General features: G+C 36.6%; 1 pseudogene; it reads right to left on the bottom strand.

Annotated features, from left to right (window-relative positions):
* Positions 1-5,269: 5,269 nt before the first annotated feature.
* Positions 5,270-10,163, bottom strand: LOC110899662 (annotated as a pseudogene).
* Between the last annotated feature and the right edge of the window lie 9,054 nt (positions 10,164-19,217).

Raw genomic sequence — 19,217 nt, 5'->3', positions numbered from 1 at the left:
TTCCTCCTACATATCAATCCACAATTCTTCGTTCCGAAGGACGCACCCTCGGTTGCTCAACCAGCTGACTCGTTTCAAGAACAACAAACCGTTGATGAAAACCATTAATTCACCGATTTCAATACACAAGTTTCAACCTCCTACATATCTATTAGAAGAAGAGTTATAAGTTAGATCTTTTATTAGTTTAGATATAATATATGCTTAGTTTATTACAGTTCATGTAACATATTATTATAGATAGATAGTGACGGGTATGATATACATATCGTCACATGTATATATGTACTTCGTGTATGCACATTCGAATTCACCAATTCAATTCAGAACATTATTGTCTATTCATTCTCTTCTAATTCCAAAACCCTAAGACAAAAAATCTCAATCCCAACAAAGTGGTATCAGAGCCATCACGATCTACGTTTCCAAATCATTACAATCATTCGGTGATCCTGCAATTTCACGATTCAGAAAGCACAGAACATGACAACAAATGGTGGCATTCAAACCCAGATTCCAAAATTATTGGGACAAAACTATTATCACTGGCATATACAAATGAAAGTTTTGTTAGAATCATACGATTTATGGACGATTGTGGAAGAAGGGTATAAACAACTTGCATTTGGGGCATCTGAGAATGATCAAAACGTGCATAAAGAAAAGGTTAAGAGAGACAAGAAGGCACTGCATATCATTTTCCAGACGGTTAATGAAATGGTTTTTGAACGAATTGCTACATGTATAACTTCCAAAGAAGCGTGGAATGTCCTGCACAAGGCATAAAGAGGCGAACAAAGAGTAAAAATGGTAAAACTTCAAACCTAAGATGTGAATTTGATGCCCTAAGAATGAAAGAGAATGAATCGATAGAGGATTTTATTAATAGAACCACAATCATAGTAAATTAATTACGGTCAAATGAAGAAAACATAACAGAACAACGTATTGTAGAGAAAATCCTCAGAACTATGACGCGTAAATATGAATCAGTGGTTATTGCCATCGAAGAATCCAAGGATTTAAACACCATGTCCACTGTTCAGTCGCATGAATTAAGACTAAAACAATATGATGATACACCGATGGAACAAGCATTTCAAGTACATAGTAATAGTTATGAGCGATCAAAACAATATAGATCAGAATATGCAGGAAGAGGACGAGGCAGAGGAAGAGGAAGGTTCAATGGTCAGATACACGGTGTTACAATTCTGGGACATACGGCACGCTTTTGTCAAAGAAAAGATGAAAGTGAGAAAACCGGAAACGCTCTGATGCATGAAGACGAGACAGACGAAAGGAATGACGATACAATGTTTATAATGTTCAGTGTAGAAGAAGTAACAAAGAATGATTGCTAGTATTTAGACAGCGGATGTAGCAATCATATGACGGGAGATAAGAGTTTTTTTATCACTCTTAACGAATCCGAAAGAAGAGAAGTAAGAACGGAAGATAACAAAAGACTCGAAGTGCTAGGATGTGGCGATGTTGCCATTAAAGTTAAAGGATCCGAGAAATAGGTACCTAATGTATTTTATGTAGAAGGCCTGAAACATAATTTGCTAAGTGTCGGACAACCGGTTCAAAAGGGGTACGAGATAAAATTTAGTAATCAAGAGTGTGTAACATGGATCCAACAGGAGAACTTATAGGTATAGTTAAGATGACCGGAAACAAGATGTTTCCACTAAACCTTAAACACGATATAACACCACGAGTCTGCAGTATGATAACACAAGATCCATCTGTATTATGGCATCGTCGATATGGACACATTAACTTTGACACACTGCATGATATGGAAATAAACGAAATCGTCATAGGAATTCCCAAACTTCCGAAACAACAACAAAAATTATGTGAAGGGTGCATTCTCGGCAAACATGAAAGAAAACCATTTCCAAAGCAATCTACGTGGCATGCTAGTAAGCCCCTACAACTCATTCACTCCGATATACGTGGTCCTATGAGGACTCTATCCATCGGAGGTTGTAGATATTTCATTACTCTTATAGACGATTTTTCAAGGAAAACGTGGGTGCATTTCCTAAAGTTAAATTAGAGGCCCTGATTCATTTTAAAGCATTCAAGAGGTTTGCTGAAAATCAAACTGATCACAAAATAAAGTGCATACGAACAGATAGAGGAGGTGAGTACTGCAGCCGTGAGTTTCAAGATTTCCTCAAAGAAAATGGGATTCAGCAACAACTCACCACAAGCTATACCCCTCAACAAAATAGGGTAGCTGAACGAAAAAATAGAACACTCATGGAATTAAGTAGGAGTATGATGAAAATGACGAATTTATCGAATGATTTTTGGGCCGAGGCAGTTGCATGTGCCACATATCTATTAAACCGAGCTATTATCAAGAAAGTACAGAACATAACACCTGAAGAAACATGGAGTTGAAAGAAACCAAGCGTAGGACACCTTAGAGTGTTCGGTTGCATTGCATATGCTCACGTCCCAAAACAACATCGCAGTAAACTGGATGATAAAACAGAAAAAACCATCTTTGTTGGCTACACTGAAAATAGCAAAGCTTACAAACTTTACAATCCAATGACAAACAAGATCATTATTAGCAGGGATGTCATATTTGATGAAAATCAAGTCTGGAAAGAAAATAAGGCATATGAACAAGAACCATACATTCAATTGAATGGCACAAATGAAGATATTCAAGAGGAGTTTGCGGCTAACCATGACCATACAGCAAGGACCGAAGGAAATAACCAATCGAGTGACGTAAATGAAGATGTGAACACCAACAACCAAGGAGATGAAGAATCATCATCCTCATCGGAGAATGAAGAAATAAGAACAAGTAGCATCACAGAAGTATATCAAGATTCACAAGCTCTTACAAAGGCACAAGTGGATGAGCTATATGAAAGAAATCAAGCATTGTACAATAACAGCGTTGCAATTTTTGTTCTTTATGCTGACGCAGATCCTACTACTTATAATGAAGCATGCAAAGACACGAAGTGGAGAGAAGCCATGGACAGAGAAATCGAATGATAAAGAAAAATGAAACCTGGGAATTAGTGGAACCTCCAAAAGATCAAAAACCTATTGGAGTAAAATGGATATTCAAAACTTAGTATGATGAACATGGAAATATAAGCAAGTACAAAGCACTTTTGGTAGCAAAAGGGTACAAACAGAAATATTGGATTGATTATCAAGATGTTTTTGCTCCAGTGATCAGATTTGACACCGTAAGACTTGTGTTAGCTCTAGCGGCTCATTTCGGGTGGCACGTACATCAAATGGATGTAAAGACTGCTTTCTTGAATGGAAAACTAAATGAACAAGTATATACGGAACAACCGGAAGGATAAATCACAAAAGGAGAAGAACGTAAGGTATGTCATCTCAAGAAGGCATTGTACGGTTTAAAACAGGCCCCAAGGGCATGGTATAGTAGAATAGACAGGTACTTCAAATCACATGGTTATTAAAAATGTGTATATGAACATACGCTGTACATTAATAACCTCAAAACTACAAGGATCATAATTTGCTTGTATGTGGATGATCTCATCATAGCTAGTGATTCGTTAGACTTGATCAAGCAATTGAAGGATTCAATGAAAAAGGAATTTGAGATGACAGATCTCGGAATCTTGCATTATTTTCTGGGAATGGAAGTTAATTATAATGAAGGGAACATTACATTGTCACAACAGAAATATGCAAGAAATCTTTAAGACAAGTTGAATATGGGAAACTGTAATGCCATCTCAACACCGATGGAATACGGATTGCGGCTAACAAAGGAAGATCCAGAGGATGAAGTAGATCAGAATTCATGCAGAAGCTTAGTTGGGTGTCTCATATATCTAACAAACACCAGACCAGATATTATGTTCGCCGTTAGTAAGATAAGTCGTTTCATGGAAAGACCTAAGAAAAGTCACTGAGAAGCTGGTAAAAGGATTCTAAGATATGTAAAAGGAACGTTAAATCACGGAATAGTATATTCAAAAGGAAGTAAAGGGAAATTAGCAGGTTTTAGTGACAGTGATTATGCAAGTAATATGGATGATAGTAAGAGCACATCTGGATATGTATTTCATCTACGTTCGAGTGCTATAGCATGGCAATCAAAGAAACAAAAGGTGGTGGCACTGTCATCAACCGAAGCTGAATACATCGCTTTATCTACGGCTGGGTGTCAAGCTTTATGGCTAAAGGGAATCCTGAACGAACTTCAAATGAATATGGATTGTCCCCCAACAATCTATCTACTGTGATAACAAATCAACTATTTGTTTAGCCAAGGATCCAGTCTACCACGGGAAGAGCAAACATATACGAGTAAAGTACCATTTTATTCGTGATCTGATCAAGAATGATGAAATTGAGATTAGTTTCTGCACGACAAAGGAACAAGCTACTGATATACTCACTAAAGCCCTGCAGCCGAAAGATTTCATGCGGATAAAGAACTTGCTGTATGTTGGTCCGATCTAACTTACGAGAGGGTATTAGAAGAAGAGTTATAAGTTAGATCTTTTATTAGTTTAGATATAATATATGCTTAGTTTATTATAGTTCATGTAACATATTATTATAGATAGATAGTGACGGTTATGATATACATATCGTCACATGTATATATCTATTTCGTGTCTACACATTCGAATTCACCAATTCTATTCGGAACATTATTGTCTATTCATTCTCTTCTAATTCCAAAACCCTACAATCAGAACATTATTGTCTATTCATTCTCTTCTAATTCCAAAACCCTAAGATAAACAATCTCAATCCCAACAATATCAATCTTCCATGCAAGCATGGATGATATCGCAAGAGGGAGAATCATTCCTTCATACCCGGTTCACCTCACTCACGAAGAACGGTTTCGTGGGGCGGAGGTATCGATGAACGGTTTTCGGGTTCTAGTAGGGATATGAGATCAAGTGGTGAGGTTTTAGGTACGGCTTCAAGGTCGTTTGTCCCACGTGAAGGTGGTTTAGCACAAACGAGTAATGGTGATGGGTTTAATGATGACCTTCACGAGGTTGAACTTTAGAAACCGTGTGTACGGAGGTGGTTTTTGGGTTCTATATACAGTATAAGTACTTGTATAGAGATGGTTTTGGTTTATGTGTGGTGATTTTGTTGAAATGGTGAACTTGTACAGTTTACTGTTTTGTTTATTGATGAGAATATACCATCCTTGAAGTTGTTAATAATAAGTTGGCTGATGTATATGTTTTCTGTAATTTAACTATATTGCGAGAAATTTTCAACATCTAAACAACCAGTAAACAAAATACAATCTGCAATCTTACCATTGCAAACAGAATACAATATGAGTCATCTGGTTCGTTTATGCTAGAAGGCTGAAATCGCCACGTACAACGACCATCAATGATGCGCAATTGATTCATAGGTATCCACAAATAAGAAACCAACATCATAATCTGCAATTATCTTTCTATTTACACGCGTTTTATCCACCGCATAATACACCAAAACATCATCTTTCGTCATTGCCGACATACACCATGAAAAATCGCTAGTAAAATACATCCTGTCGCAATTGAGCCTGCACCATCAAATCAGCCAAGGATATAATCATGGTCATGTTCCTCATAGATCAAGTTGTCATATTAAAAAGTAAGGCTAATATATCTTTTAGAAATTAAAGTATCTATGCAAATGAAAGTAAAGAGAAGCCATATGCATTGACGGATTCAGGATTTTTTTTGTCACTGCGGCCAAGTTGGGTAAAACAGTTTTCACTAAATCGTAGCAATAAAACCATTTTTTTGTTCTAAAATAATTTCTAATAAATTTCATTAGGCAACAGAAAATGTTGTTGATAAGTTGGCCTGATCTATTTTAAAAGGAGTATACAAATGATCATAGAGTTTACTAGAATATACCATGGTCCATATGAATTTGAATAGTAAGACATTTTAAAATCAAACATTGTACAAAATCTACGTTTCTAAAATATTTTTGTTATGGAAAACCCATCTGGAATTACGTTTCTAAACAGGATGTAATGGGTTTACACACATAACAATATTATTTGGCATTATCATGTGAGCACAAAATGCAAACATAAATTTCCATATTAAGTTGAACAGTTCAATAGATTATACTTAAACAGAAATCATTAAAGGTAGGGAAGGAGAGACACCTTTATCTTAACTCGAAACACAGGGGATATAGGAGACGAGGGGCCAGTAACAACCTCTTTTACTGCATTTTTCTTTCAAATGTGGGCATCCACTAATTATTAAACAGAAAAGTGAAGGCAGCAGCACTTCTGGTAGATCCATCATGCTTGGGCAATCAAAAAACTTGAGTTTTTGAAGGTTAGTGAGGTTTTGGGGATGAGGATGAGACAATTTATTCAGATGTGGACAACTGTAAAAAGAGAGACGTTGGAGGTGTTGGAGTCCCATTGAAAATGATTCCAATTTCTCAAATCTAACTATACTGAGAGAAGTAAGAGATAAAGGAAGAAGATGGGAAAACTGACTACAGCTACTCACTCCATCGTCACCGACTAAGAATAGTTTCACAAGTGAGGTTGGAAAATTCTGCGGGCCCCAATTTGAGATGGGATTCTTCAACATTCCTATTTCTAAGGATTGCAGTTTGGGAGGCCAAATTCCACGAGGAAAAGAAGCATCCATACTTGGACAATCTATTATCCTTAGTTCCTTTAACAATGTCAAATCGGACAACTCATTATCAGGAAATGATTCCAGATTTTCACAATTCACTATCCACAATGTGGTGAGGTGAACCAAGTAATTCAGTTTCTTGACTGATTTCAGATTCGTCCAATCTTTTATCCATACATTTTCAAGCATCGGCATGCTGCTTCTATTGTTGTTGTTCATATTTTGTCCTCCCCACTCTGTTTCCAATAATTCATTACAACCCCAAATGTCAACTGACTTAAGCTTTTGTCCTTCTTTTGGAAAGGATAAAACTGTAATTGATTTACAATGCCACAAACACAACACCTGAATGCTATCTGGACATATAAAACGCTCCATATTCCTACAACTAGATACTTTTAAATTCCTAAGAGATGTCCAAAGGTTGCTCTCACAATTATCCTCCTCCTCGGTCTCTCCTAAACTCACCACGCCATGACACTCAACAACATCCAAGCTCCTTAGCTTCACAAGAACCTTACTCGCAACTGCTTCTGATTTCCACAAGTATCTTATTTCATCACACCTCGATATCTCCAATTCTTCAACTACCCCAAGATATTCTATAATACCTCTCCAAACCACATCATTAAGCCCAGTAAGAGATTCTATGTTCAACTTAGTGACTGCTGAAGCTATTTCAATAAGCCTTTTTAACAGACCACTATCACATTTAGCTATTTCTAGAACATTCAATGAAGGTAGTGCTTCAAGTGAGATTTCAACCAAATTAGGGCAAAATTTTATAACAAGTTGTCTTAGGCATGGAAACACAACCCCTCTAGTTGTTGACCATTTCTTCCACTCATGCATATGTTTGAAACTTAGAATTTCAAGTGAAGGAAATGCACAACTTGTTCCAAGTAACTCCAAACCCACATCTTCCAACTCACGTAAACCTTCAATAAACAACTCCTTAAGTAACGGTAGCTGCCCAAGTGGGGGTAGATATCTACATCTTTTACAATTACTTAGTGACACATGTTTCAAATGAAGAAATGAAGGATTCCCAACCCAATCTGGAAGCTTTAAGCCCCCATACGATATAATTTTGAGTTGTAATAACTTATCATTACGTGGTTTTAGCTCATCTAGAACTTCCTTCTCAAGCATTTCGTTTCGTGAACCATTTGGCTCATCACTCCATACAATCTCCAGTTCACTAAGCCTCTTTTGTGAAAAGTTCGCCTCACGAACATGAATTGCGTTTTGCACTTTGTCCAAACCAACAATGCGAATTTTCCCACACAAATTCTTGAATTCTTTAAGTCTGGCTATTTCAAATCCTCTTTCACCACCGATAACAATTTTCGAGAGAGTTTGTAGGCTTTTCAACTCACAAATTCCAAAAGGCATCTGATTCAACAACGGAGTGTCCCTAATGTCAAGATGCCGCAAGTTTTTAAGCTTTAAGAAGTTGTTTGGCAACTTAGCTAACGAAAAACAACCACATACAATCAATGTCTCTAAGTTGTAGAGATTGCAAACATTTTCAGGTAAGTGGGTTACTTTCGTTCGAGATAGATTAAGATACCTCAAGTGCCTCAAGCTACCAATGGTCTGTGGTACCTCACTTATACAAAAACCACTAAGAGATAAAACTCTTAACATTGGTAACTCAGGAAGTAAGTCAATCAAAATCTTACTCGATAAGTAGAAATCCTGCCAACTTTTTTCTGCACCAACAAATGTTGCCAAGAATGTTCTCAAACTTTTAGCTATTTTAAACGTCTCGAACTTCTTGTAAGTTACATATTCCTCACGTGAAAATGACATATGGCGGTACTTTTCCAGCATCTCCTTCCTAATATTCCTTTTCATATCATTTTCTAACCTTACAAAAAATTCGCTAGCAACAGATGCCGCTAAGTCATTCATGAGGTCATGCATCACAAAAAATGATTGATTATTAGGTGCAAGTTGAAAAAATGACCTTGACAACAATTCGTCAAAACAATCATGACCCAAACGTTCTTTTGTTGAGTCGATTGGAGTTGACTGGTGTAAAAACCCTTCCGCTGCCCATAATAAAACCAATTCCTCCTTGTCAAACATGAAATCCTTAGGGAACAAGGAGCAGTATGCAAACAATTGCTTCAGACTTGCAGAAAGATCACTATAGCTTAGTCTAAGGGCAGGGACTTGCATCGTCTTTTGACATCCATATCTCACTTTCTAACACTTCTCTCCAAGATTCCTCATCTTGTTTTGTCCTTAGTGATCTACCAAGTGATATCAAAGCCAAAGGTAAGCCATCACATTTTTCCACAATACCCTCACCATGTGGTTTGAGTGACAAATGTGAATTAAATTTATTCACACCTAATGCATTTAAAGCAAACAAAGACATAGCGTCATCATGTGATAGGCACTGTAGTTTGTTTAGACGATTGTAACCCAACTTGTTGAGTAACTGCTCCTTCCTAGTTGTTATGACGACTTTACTTCCAGGAGCGCATGCATGAAACGGGCCGACTAAGGTTTTCCAATCCTCATACTTCTCACTCCACACATCATCTAACACCAATAAAAATCTTTTCCCCCTCAGTTGATCTCTAAGAGCTATTTGAAGCAGATTGAAATCTTCAAATTTCTTGTTTTCTTGGGCCACAGATTCATAGATAACTTTGCTTATACCAAAGCTATCAAAATCATCTGAGACACACACCCATGCCTTGAGTTCGAAGTGATCCGTGACTTGTTGGTTGTTATACAAAAGCGTAGCCAAAGTAGTTTTTCCAACCCCACCCATACCAACTATGGGAACAATGCTAAAGTTTTGATCACATGGTTCGTCCGCTAATAATTGGCGGACCAATGCCTCTTCCTCAACTTGTCGTCCAACGATACTAGACGCATCGACAACAGAGGTTTGTAATTCTCTATTTTTATTTTTTTTCTTAGTTTCCCCTTCCACACTCAAACCAAGTGTAGCTTTCTCCTCAACCAGATCTTGTAATTTTGTGGTAATCTTATCTAACTTGGCATGCATCCTAGTACTCTGTGAGAAATTTGTGCAACAGGTTGGGATCAGCTTTCTTACCTTGCTGGTGATGGCTTCTGAGTCATGGGTGAACTCACGATGCATAGCTTCGGTTGCAAGATCATCGAGTACGTCATCTATGTCGTAAGCCAAATGCTGGAGATCATTGAGCCATTGTTTCACAGACTCATTGGTTATCTCCTTGCGAGAAGCATCAGTAAGCACAGCTTGGATTTGTTTTAAGGATCTTTGCCATTTCTTGATCTCAGCATCAACTCCCTTGTAGCTAGCAATGTTTTTCAAAGCTGCAGAGGCCAGCTTCTCAAAGAGCACACCGAGAAAGGCAGAAAGAACAAGTTCAGCCATTGATTATGGTCAGACTGTAGATGAAATTGGTGATGTTGGTTATAGTTGTTTCATTGTTTTGGTCTGTACGTGGTTTCTTTTAATAAATACTCGGTGCCTTAGCATCATGAGCATCAGCCAATAAGAAAGAAAAGGAGGATTGGATAAGATAAGAAATGAAAGGATAACAATAACAGAATAGCTGTATAACAATAATTGTAATCCCCACAAGTATTTTAGAATAGTTATTAAAGTGTTGAAATTCCAATTTTAAACTGTTATTTTTGTACTAATGTTCAATAATTATATTTTTATGGCGTCTTTAAGTTTCAACATTTCATAACCATTTTATAAATAACTGAGCGAAAAGTTCGGGGGGTCGGCCGCCCCCTCCCGCCCCTTAAAGTTTAGTTCGTTTGTGTTTTACCCAAAACTGATACTTATTATACGTTTGTTTTTTTTTTTTACCCAAAACTAAAGGTGCATATTTCGGTTTTTTTCCCAAACCAGTTCTTGGTTGAACATGGTTAGGAACTAGTTTTTGGGGAGGGAAGTTATCGGTTTGGTTCAATTTAATTTGCTTTTTTGCTGGTTCTGACGAGTCAAGTTACAAACCGATTAATAAGTTGCGGTTTGGGTCCAAAATGTCGATCAAAACTCGTGCCAAAACCTCTTCCACAATCGTAGTCCAATTGTGAGTAGTAGTCGGACCAGTGAAGTAGTAGGCATGTTTTTTAAAAGCTCTTCCTTTTGGAGCTCTCGACCGGTTGCGATGGTTTTGAATGGGTCTCATGCACCTAGTCGTGTTGGGTAGGGGTGTTCAAGATCGGGTTATCTGGTTTTTGGATATCCGAAAATTTCAGATAGTGAACATTAATATCCGAACCCATATCTGAAATTTTGGATATCCGATTTTCGAATCAGATATCCGAAACTACGAATACGGATTCGAATATCCGAATTTATAAAAAGAATAAAAAAATGTTTCGTGCATAGATTAAAACTAAACATATATTCGATTTTCCAAATTTCCAACGTTGAAAACAAAGAACTTTTATAAATCCACATTCAGATCCGATTATTTACTATTTTTTACTATATTTCAAAGAAAACATAGTGCGCATACACTATATGTATTTAAAAAAGTTATTTGTTATTGGATATTGGATATTCCGATTATCCAAAATTTTTAGAATTCCACATCCGAATCCGAAAATTCGGGTTATCCGATTTTTGAATATTTGAAATTTCGTATATAGATTTTTGGATACTTCGAATACGGATTTTGAAAAACGAGGGATAAATAATATGTAATTATACAAACTATAAATATGCCATGTCGGTTTGGCCACATAGCCACGTGTAGCGTTGTGGTTGGCTACAATAATATTACTCCTTTAACCTTTACCTTTTTGTCCTAATTCAAATTTCCTTATATACATATATATAGTCCCTCTATTTTAATAAAGTTTTCCCCATTAGTTAACTTTTTCTATATACATATTTAGTCCATCTACTTTAACTTTCTAATATATGTGTTTATTCTATCTACTTTTATTCCTTTAAAATTTCACCTTTTAATGGTTTTTCTTGCTAGTGTGACGACCAAACCGACTCAAACCAAACAATATCATTGTTGGTATTGGTATTATCAGAACTGATATTTTTTTATGCCTTCAATATTTCGCCTTTTAGTGTTTTCTTCCAATACACCAACACGTGGTTTTACGTTGTTATATCGAGTGCCGGTACTTTACTAATAATCAAACTCCTGTCACACATACGAGGTAAAATTACAAGTTAATAAAAATCGTAACAAATCATCTAATCTATCTATACTATATTATAATACATCTCCTATGGAAATCTTAAAGTTTAAGTAGTACAAATATAGTTGCTTATGATACAACACATAATGCATATGTAAGCTACTTTTTGGAGGAAAAATTGTCTTTAAGACTATACTTACACATTTATCCCCTCAATACTTACAGTTTTACCTTTTACTTTTACCCATGCATTTCTCAATTTTATTTTTCTTTGTTTTCCTCTTATATTTTTAATATATTATGTTTTAGAAAATCCTGAACATACTGTCACGATGTACTCATATTTGTCGACGTGTCGATGTAATTTTTTTGAACATTGAGATGTGAATTATAATATACCAGTCAATCATGCATTCATGTACACGTCTTTTTTGCATAAGATTATTTGACTTTTAGAATAATTAGAAAACCATAAGGGCGTTCATGAAAATTATGCTTTGACTTTTTAATTTAGCGGTTTAATTTTTTGAGAGGTTAAAAGTTGTTCCTTCCAATTCTAATAACCATTTTTTAATCATGCATCATGTGGTGGCGTTGATAGCTGAAAGACAAAAGAGTACAGAGTACATGCACTAATCAGTCTTTGTCCCGATTGCTGAGTGTTATGTGCTTTATGTCCAACGCTTGTTGCAAAACTATTATCGAGCCGAGGGTCTCACTGGAAGCAGCCTATCTATTCCTACGGGGTAGAGGTAAGGTTGTTACATCTTACCTATAACAACCCTCCTAAAACACCCCTGACACCCTTACACGTCTTAAAATATACCCCGTATACGAGAAACGGCCCTAAAATACCTTAATATTTATAAAAATCAAATAAAAACAAGTAATAGGGGCTCTCGCGGGCCGCGACCCAGTCACCCCAAGTCCGTCGCGGGGCGCGACACTTGATTACTTGTCGGACACCCAACCAGCCACGTATCCACTTCGTGTCAAGTCTACTACGTTGAGCTGCCAAGGCTACGCCCTAATCTACCTCCCTCACGGGCCGCGAAGAAGGGAGCATAAGCGGTCGCGGGCCGCAAGCCGCCTTCGGTCACGCTATAAATAGAGGCCTTCGGCCTCATTTGCAAAACGTTCAAAATTTTCTTTTCTCTCTCAATTCTCTAGTAGTCTAAATTCTCGGGTATAATACCCCTAATAAGCTAAGCTCTGCCTCGTTGTAAGTGTCACACCCCCAAATTACCACTTTGTGGAAACGTCGCAGGGCGTGTGATGTACCAGGATCTAGCCACCAATCACATTGAACTCATAACTAAATTTAAATAAAAACTTTCATTCATTAACATAAATGATTACAAAATGTTAGATGTAATTTATTGTATACAGCGGAAGCATAAATCATTTGTTAAGTGTTTCATAAACCACATGTACGAAAACCATTAGACTTATCTTGCGATTCCATGTATCTCGACCCATGACCACTCCAGCCTCTCAGACAGCAAGTTCCAATGATATAACCCTATAGACCTGCAAGCATGCAGACAAGTGTGCCAGACGACGCTGATGAGTTCAAAGTTTGTTAACACGTTTTAGTTACCAGATATAAGTATAAAACATTTGATTTGATGTTGTTAATAACTCGATTACCGTTGATGGCTCTAGATTATTTTCCCTATTCCCCAAAGCCTCTATCAAAGCAATGGTCAAGACTGGGGTCATTAGTTCACGTACGCCCGTCCTCCCCGGTACGGTGTGAGGGTGCCAAACCTAAATAGCGCTATTAACTAATACCCCGTTGCCTCCCCGGCAACAAATCGGTAGAAGGGACTTGAATGATAGATATGAGTGTATAAACCAACATCCCAGGTTTAACATTTTAGTCAAACCCCAATTACCCGACATTCCTCCCCGGAACGTTTACCAGATGTCCCTCCCTGGGATGCATGCTTGGAAAAAGAGCAGTGAACTCACCTTAGATTTGCTCGGTATTTAACAATTTACCCGTTCCAGTTAATCAATCAACCCTATCGTAGTTACCAATCAAGATCAGTTTCGTAATAAATTACTTCACGTAATCACACAGTTTGCATTCAACACAACCATCCACATCTCATGTGCATATCACACAGTAACATTCATAGCTCGTATATATCGCAAAAACACCGTATGATATGTAGTAACTACTCAGTTTTCAAGCTAGCCCACATTCCACATGCATATCATGCAATAGCATTCAACAGTTAAGTGATTATTCACATTAATATAAACAAGTTTCCAAGTTTCCCTCTAGTGGTGTCATTATGCACAAACAAGATCGTGTAGCCAAACATTCACATCAAACACATTGTATGCTATATATCAATTGTTCTGTAAATTTGTTCTCACAGGGCATCCCGACGAAAGATCATGTTTCGTTGTCCACTGCTGCGACGAAGATCTCGGACGAAAGACTATATTTCGTCGACAGACTTGTGATGAAAGTCTCCAACGAAAGACCATATTTCGTGACGAAAGACCATATTTCGTCGTGACGAAGATTCAGATGATTCGTCGTCAACCTGAACCCTAACAGTTTCACTGTTTCATCACACAATTGTTCTAGTCCCTAAAACGGATCAATCCCTTTAATTCAGTCAGTTATCGTTCTTAATCATACAATTCAATAACTGTAGCCCTTTCTCTTGCTTTCGTAATCACCAACCCTAGACAACCCCTAGTCATCATGCTACTCAAAACACCATCTAGATTACCCAGTAACCATGCACAATAGATATACATACAGCAAAAATAATTATCAAATCCGTGCAGTGAACATAAATGGATATTGGACATCGAATTTATCATGCATATTCTAATCTATTTGATTACACAATGAAATATCAAAACCCTAATTAACACAACATACGAGTATGATTTCTAATAAAACCCTTTATCCACAGTAGATTACAATCATCGTAAAACAATCCTCAAACCATGAGAAGTGTTAGGATGCTAACCGAGAGAATGAGATGTTCATGAGAGTGCAAGAAGACGAGAGGAATGATAGGTGTTGCCAACGGTTTGCAAAGAGAGCTAGGGTTTTGCTAACTAACACCCTATGTATAAATATAATCGAGTCATGTTTGGGCTTCACTTGGGCCGAAAGCCCATACAGCGAGCAGTGCTCCTGACGAAGGACCATTCTTCGTCGTAAGGTTGATGACGAAATTCCAATGTTTCGTCGAGTTAGGGTGATGACGAAGATCCAGTGCTTCGTCGAATGTGAGGATGCATAGGCTAAGTCTAGAGCCCTTAAACAGTTCACAAGCTTCCAATAACTAACCAACACAAAGATTCATCTAACATAAAAATTCATTTAGCATTTACCAATCAAGTTCAATTTACAACACAGAGCAACGTATGAAAACAGAATTGTAAGTAAGTAATGCGTAAAGGAAGACCTTGAAATTTCGAGTTGTCACAGTAAGTATTATAACCCCCGATCACATATTTGTTACCCTACCCGATTAATCTAGGGCTCCGTAACGCATGTCAAGGCTCTGCCTGACTCAGTCGTTGGAGTTCTGTCTCGTGTTACACCCGATTGATCTAGGACTCCGTAACGCATGTCATAGCTCTGCCTGACTCAGTCGTTGGAGTTCTGTCTCGTGTTGTATGGTTAACGTGATTTGGGTTATCTTACTAACACGTGCGCATTGTTTAATGTTAATAGATAATCACCAAGAGAATCACCAGGAAGCTATAGTAGTATCACCTAAGTCAACAATGTGAGTACATCTATTTTGTTGTAAATCTTTTGTAAAAGCCTCAAATGTTTTCAATTATACTTAACAGTGATTGAGTCTATGTATTCTACAATTACTGCCGGTATGTTGGGGTTTTGTATACTTTATTTGAAATCCGTTACTATTGGACAAAGAGTTAGCCAATGAGTAATATGGCCCACAAGTCAGGATTAACAGTACTGAATGAGAAACTGTGTAGATATAAACATTGTAATCGCTCTCAATACTGTAAAGTTATAAAAGCTGTTTTGATTAAACTAGGATGCACTCGCCAGTATTTCTTGCTGATAAAACCTTTTAAACGCGTTTCAGGCAAGTTAGTGTGAATCCAAATAGAAGCCAACTGGAGAGCACTGAAGGCTTAAAGTTGTGGCTATAGAAGTTACCTAAATAAAAAGGAGTTTATGTTTTCAATAATTAGGGTTTACCTCTACGAATGTATTGTCAAAATAAAACATCGATTTTATCCCATTTATTATTATAAAAGTTTGGTGTTTAACTCTGATAAAAATATTTCCAAACTACGGTCCAGATGTATTCCGTTGCCAAATTAATAAACACTGATACCACCCGCTCTGAGAGTGTCCCGCGGCCGCCCGCTCCTGGGGCAGGGGTCGGGGGTTGCGACAGAAGGTGGTATCAGAGCTACATCCACTGGTTTAAGCCAATGAAGTGTTCTGCTGATATCTAAATATTAAATAAATTGTGTTAGGAAATAACTTATGTGATTATGTGTAAATACATATATTATTATTTTGTGTTATTTGACATTTTGTTAGTTTACAGTATGAGTGAGCAAGGTACATCTGACGCTTATCGTCAACTAGCTAGTTCCCCAATAGATGAAGGAACCTCATCTCAGCCAAACCCCTCAGTATACTCAGCTGATACTGAGGAAGGAATATTTATCTTTAAGGCACAGTCTGAGGAGTCGTTCCCTCCTAAAAAGAGGGGAAGGTTTAATAGGGGAGCACATGAGAGGAGTAAGAGGATGAAGAAACTTCAACAACAGAGAGCAGTAGTAAGAGCGAATAGGAAAGTGAATGTACAAACTCAGGAAGCAGTTAATAGACCATTGTGGGAAGAGGAACTTGATAGGCAGTTAGCAGACTTCCATATGTTAGCTACTACAGCAGCAGACCCTAATCTGAACCAAATAACTGAACCACCACTGTTACCCTTATTTCCAGACCAACAAATGTTAAAACCCAACCAGGAAAACCAATTCCCGATACCTGCATTCGACCCCAATGAGTTACCTAGAATCCCAACCCCAATCTCTTTAGAATACGATCCATAGTTAGATGACAACAGATCATATTCAGCTTTATATACTCCCGAAGAACAGTACCAACCCCACCATTAAACCCACCGATGAGCCGAGAATATGTGCAGGAACTCCGTCAGTATGGCGAAAATTTAGTGGATGAAGCAAATAGAATTCGACAGATAGGAGAGAAGCTAGTTTGGAAATATGATGAGCGTGAGATGCAGTATTGGATGAATGACACCTAGAATAATAGAGGGACATATATATATATATATATATATATATATATATATATATATATATATATATATATATATATATATATATATATATATATATATATATATATAGGATATGGATCATGAGAAAACTAGTTTAAATGAGAAAACCAAAAAACTAACTAAAAAAGCCTAAAAAACATACCAATTTTTTTTTACACTTTTTTTATTAAAAAATCGCTATTTTTTATGTATCGAAAAAAAATTTCAAAAAAAAAAAAAGAATTTTGTTGTATTGCACATGTGCACTAATACGGATATAATTCACATGTACACTACAACAAATTTTTTTTTTTTTTTTGAAAAGAAAAATTTATATATAAAAATAGCGATTTTTTTATAAAAATTTGTAAAAAATATAAAAAAAAATTGGTATGTTTTTTAGCTTTTTTTTAGGGCTTTTTAGTTAGTTTTCTAGTTCTCTCATTTAGATGTAGTTATCTCATGATTCTCTCCATATATATATATATATATATATGGAGAGAGAGAGATAGGAGGAGTTGGGTAGAAAGTGGGTTTTTTCCTAGAAAGTCTAGGAAGCAATAAGAATGTGACACGTGGCATGGAGAGATTTTAACTAAAGGTCACTTGTGTAATTTGACATTTTATTTTATTTTTGGAATTTTATCTCTCATTAACTAACAATGCCTATAATTATAGAAACTGTTTCTCCAAGATTTTTTGTATTTCGCAACCTTCTCCTTCTCCGTCTTCATCATCATCAAACACTTCTCCATCTCCACCATCTCCGAGTTCATCATCACCATTCAAATATTGTTCGTATCATCTCCGTTTTCTTGACGATGTGTTTTAACAGCAAGCAAATTAATACAGTTGTGTTTTAGCAGCAAGCAGATTCATACAGTTGTCTTTTAGCATTCAGATTCATACAGTTGTGTTTTAACATCAAGCAGATTCATACAGTTGTATCTTAGCATTCAGATTCATACAGTTGTGTTTTAACAGCAAGCAGATTCATACAGTTGTGTTTTAGCATTCCGATTCATACAGTTGTGTTTTAACAACAAGCAGATTCATACAATTGTGTTTTAGCATTCAGATTCATACAGTTGTGTTTTAACATCAAGCAGATTCATACAGTTGTGTTTTAGCATTCAGATTTATACAGTTGTGTTTTAACAGCAAGCAGATTCATACGTTGTGTTTTACCATCCATGCTGGTAATTCTGGAGGATTTCTTGACGCTGTGTTTTAACAGCAAGCAGATTAATACGATGTGTTTTCTTGATGTGTTTCTTCATGAAGGATAGAAGGAAAAGAGAGATAGAGAGAAAGGGAGAGGGAGAGAGAGAGAGAAAAATCGCATGAAATGTGGGGTGGTTATGGAATGACAATTATTTCCATATTTAAAACAAGCTAAATGACATATCTATCCCTGATTAATTAAATAATCCTATTTTTAAGAAACACATAATACCAAAATGCCACCAAGATGATCTCAACCATTAAACACACCCATTGGATGGCCCAGATCGCTTCCTAGACTTTCTAGAAAAAACACACTTTCCGTAGGATCCCCACTCTGTATATATATATATATATATATATATATATACACACACACACACACATATATAGGGTCAGGATTTAGAGAAAACGGTAGAAAGTGTGAGAACGGTGAGAAACGCTTATTGATCAAACAATCTATGGCCTAGATTGGCGCGGTGGCATTTCGTTAATAACATCATTTTTATTACGTGGACGCGCTTCATTAAGGGTAAAAAAGGTAAAACACCATTTCTCACATAAACGCCATTGAAAAATAAAACGCCAAATAAATACAAAATGCCAATTTTATCACTGTGTAATTTTTTCTGGGTTTTTATTTAAGCTATCTGGCTACAAAAATGCCACAAAATATGGAACGCCATAATATATAACGCCAAACCTTACATACGAATAAATGTTAATTACATTTTTTGTTATAAAAATAATATCCCGTCTAAACTACGCGCCAAAAAAAAAATTCTATAATTAAAAACGTCTCACCACCTTCCGTTTATCACACAAAAAAACACAGTGGTTGCTAAAAAAATACAAATCAATGTAAAACACC

The sequence above is a fragment of the Helianthus annuus genome, chromosome 13 (genome assembly GCF_002127325.2).
Source record: "Helianthus annuus cultivar XRQ/B chromosome 13, HanXRQr2.0-SUNRISE, whole genome shotgun sequence".
In the NCBI taxonomy this organism is placed as follows: domain Eukaryota; kingdom Viridiplantae; phylum Streptophyta; class Magnoliopsida; order Asterales; family Asteraceae; genus Helianthus; species Helianthus annuus.
Note: the sequence above shows the minus strand (reverse complement) of the source record. Positions and strands in the feature narration are given on the sequence as shown.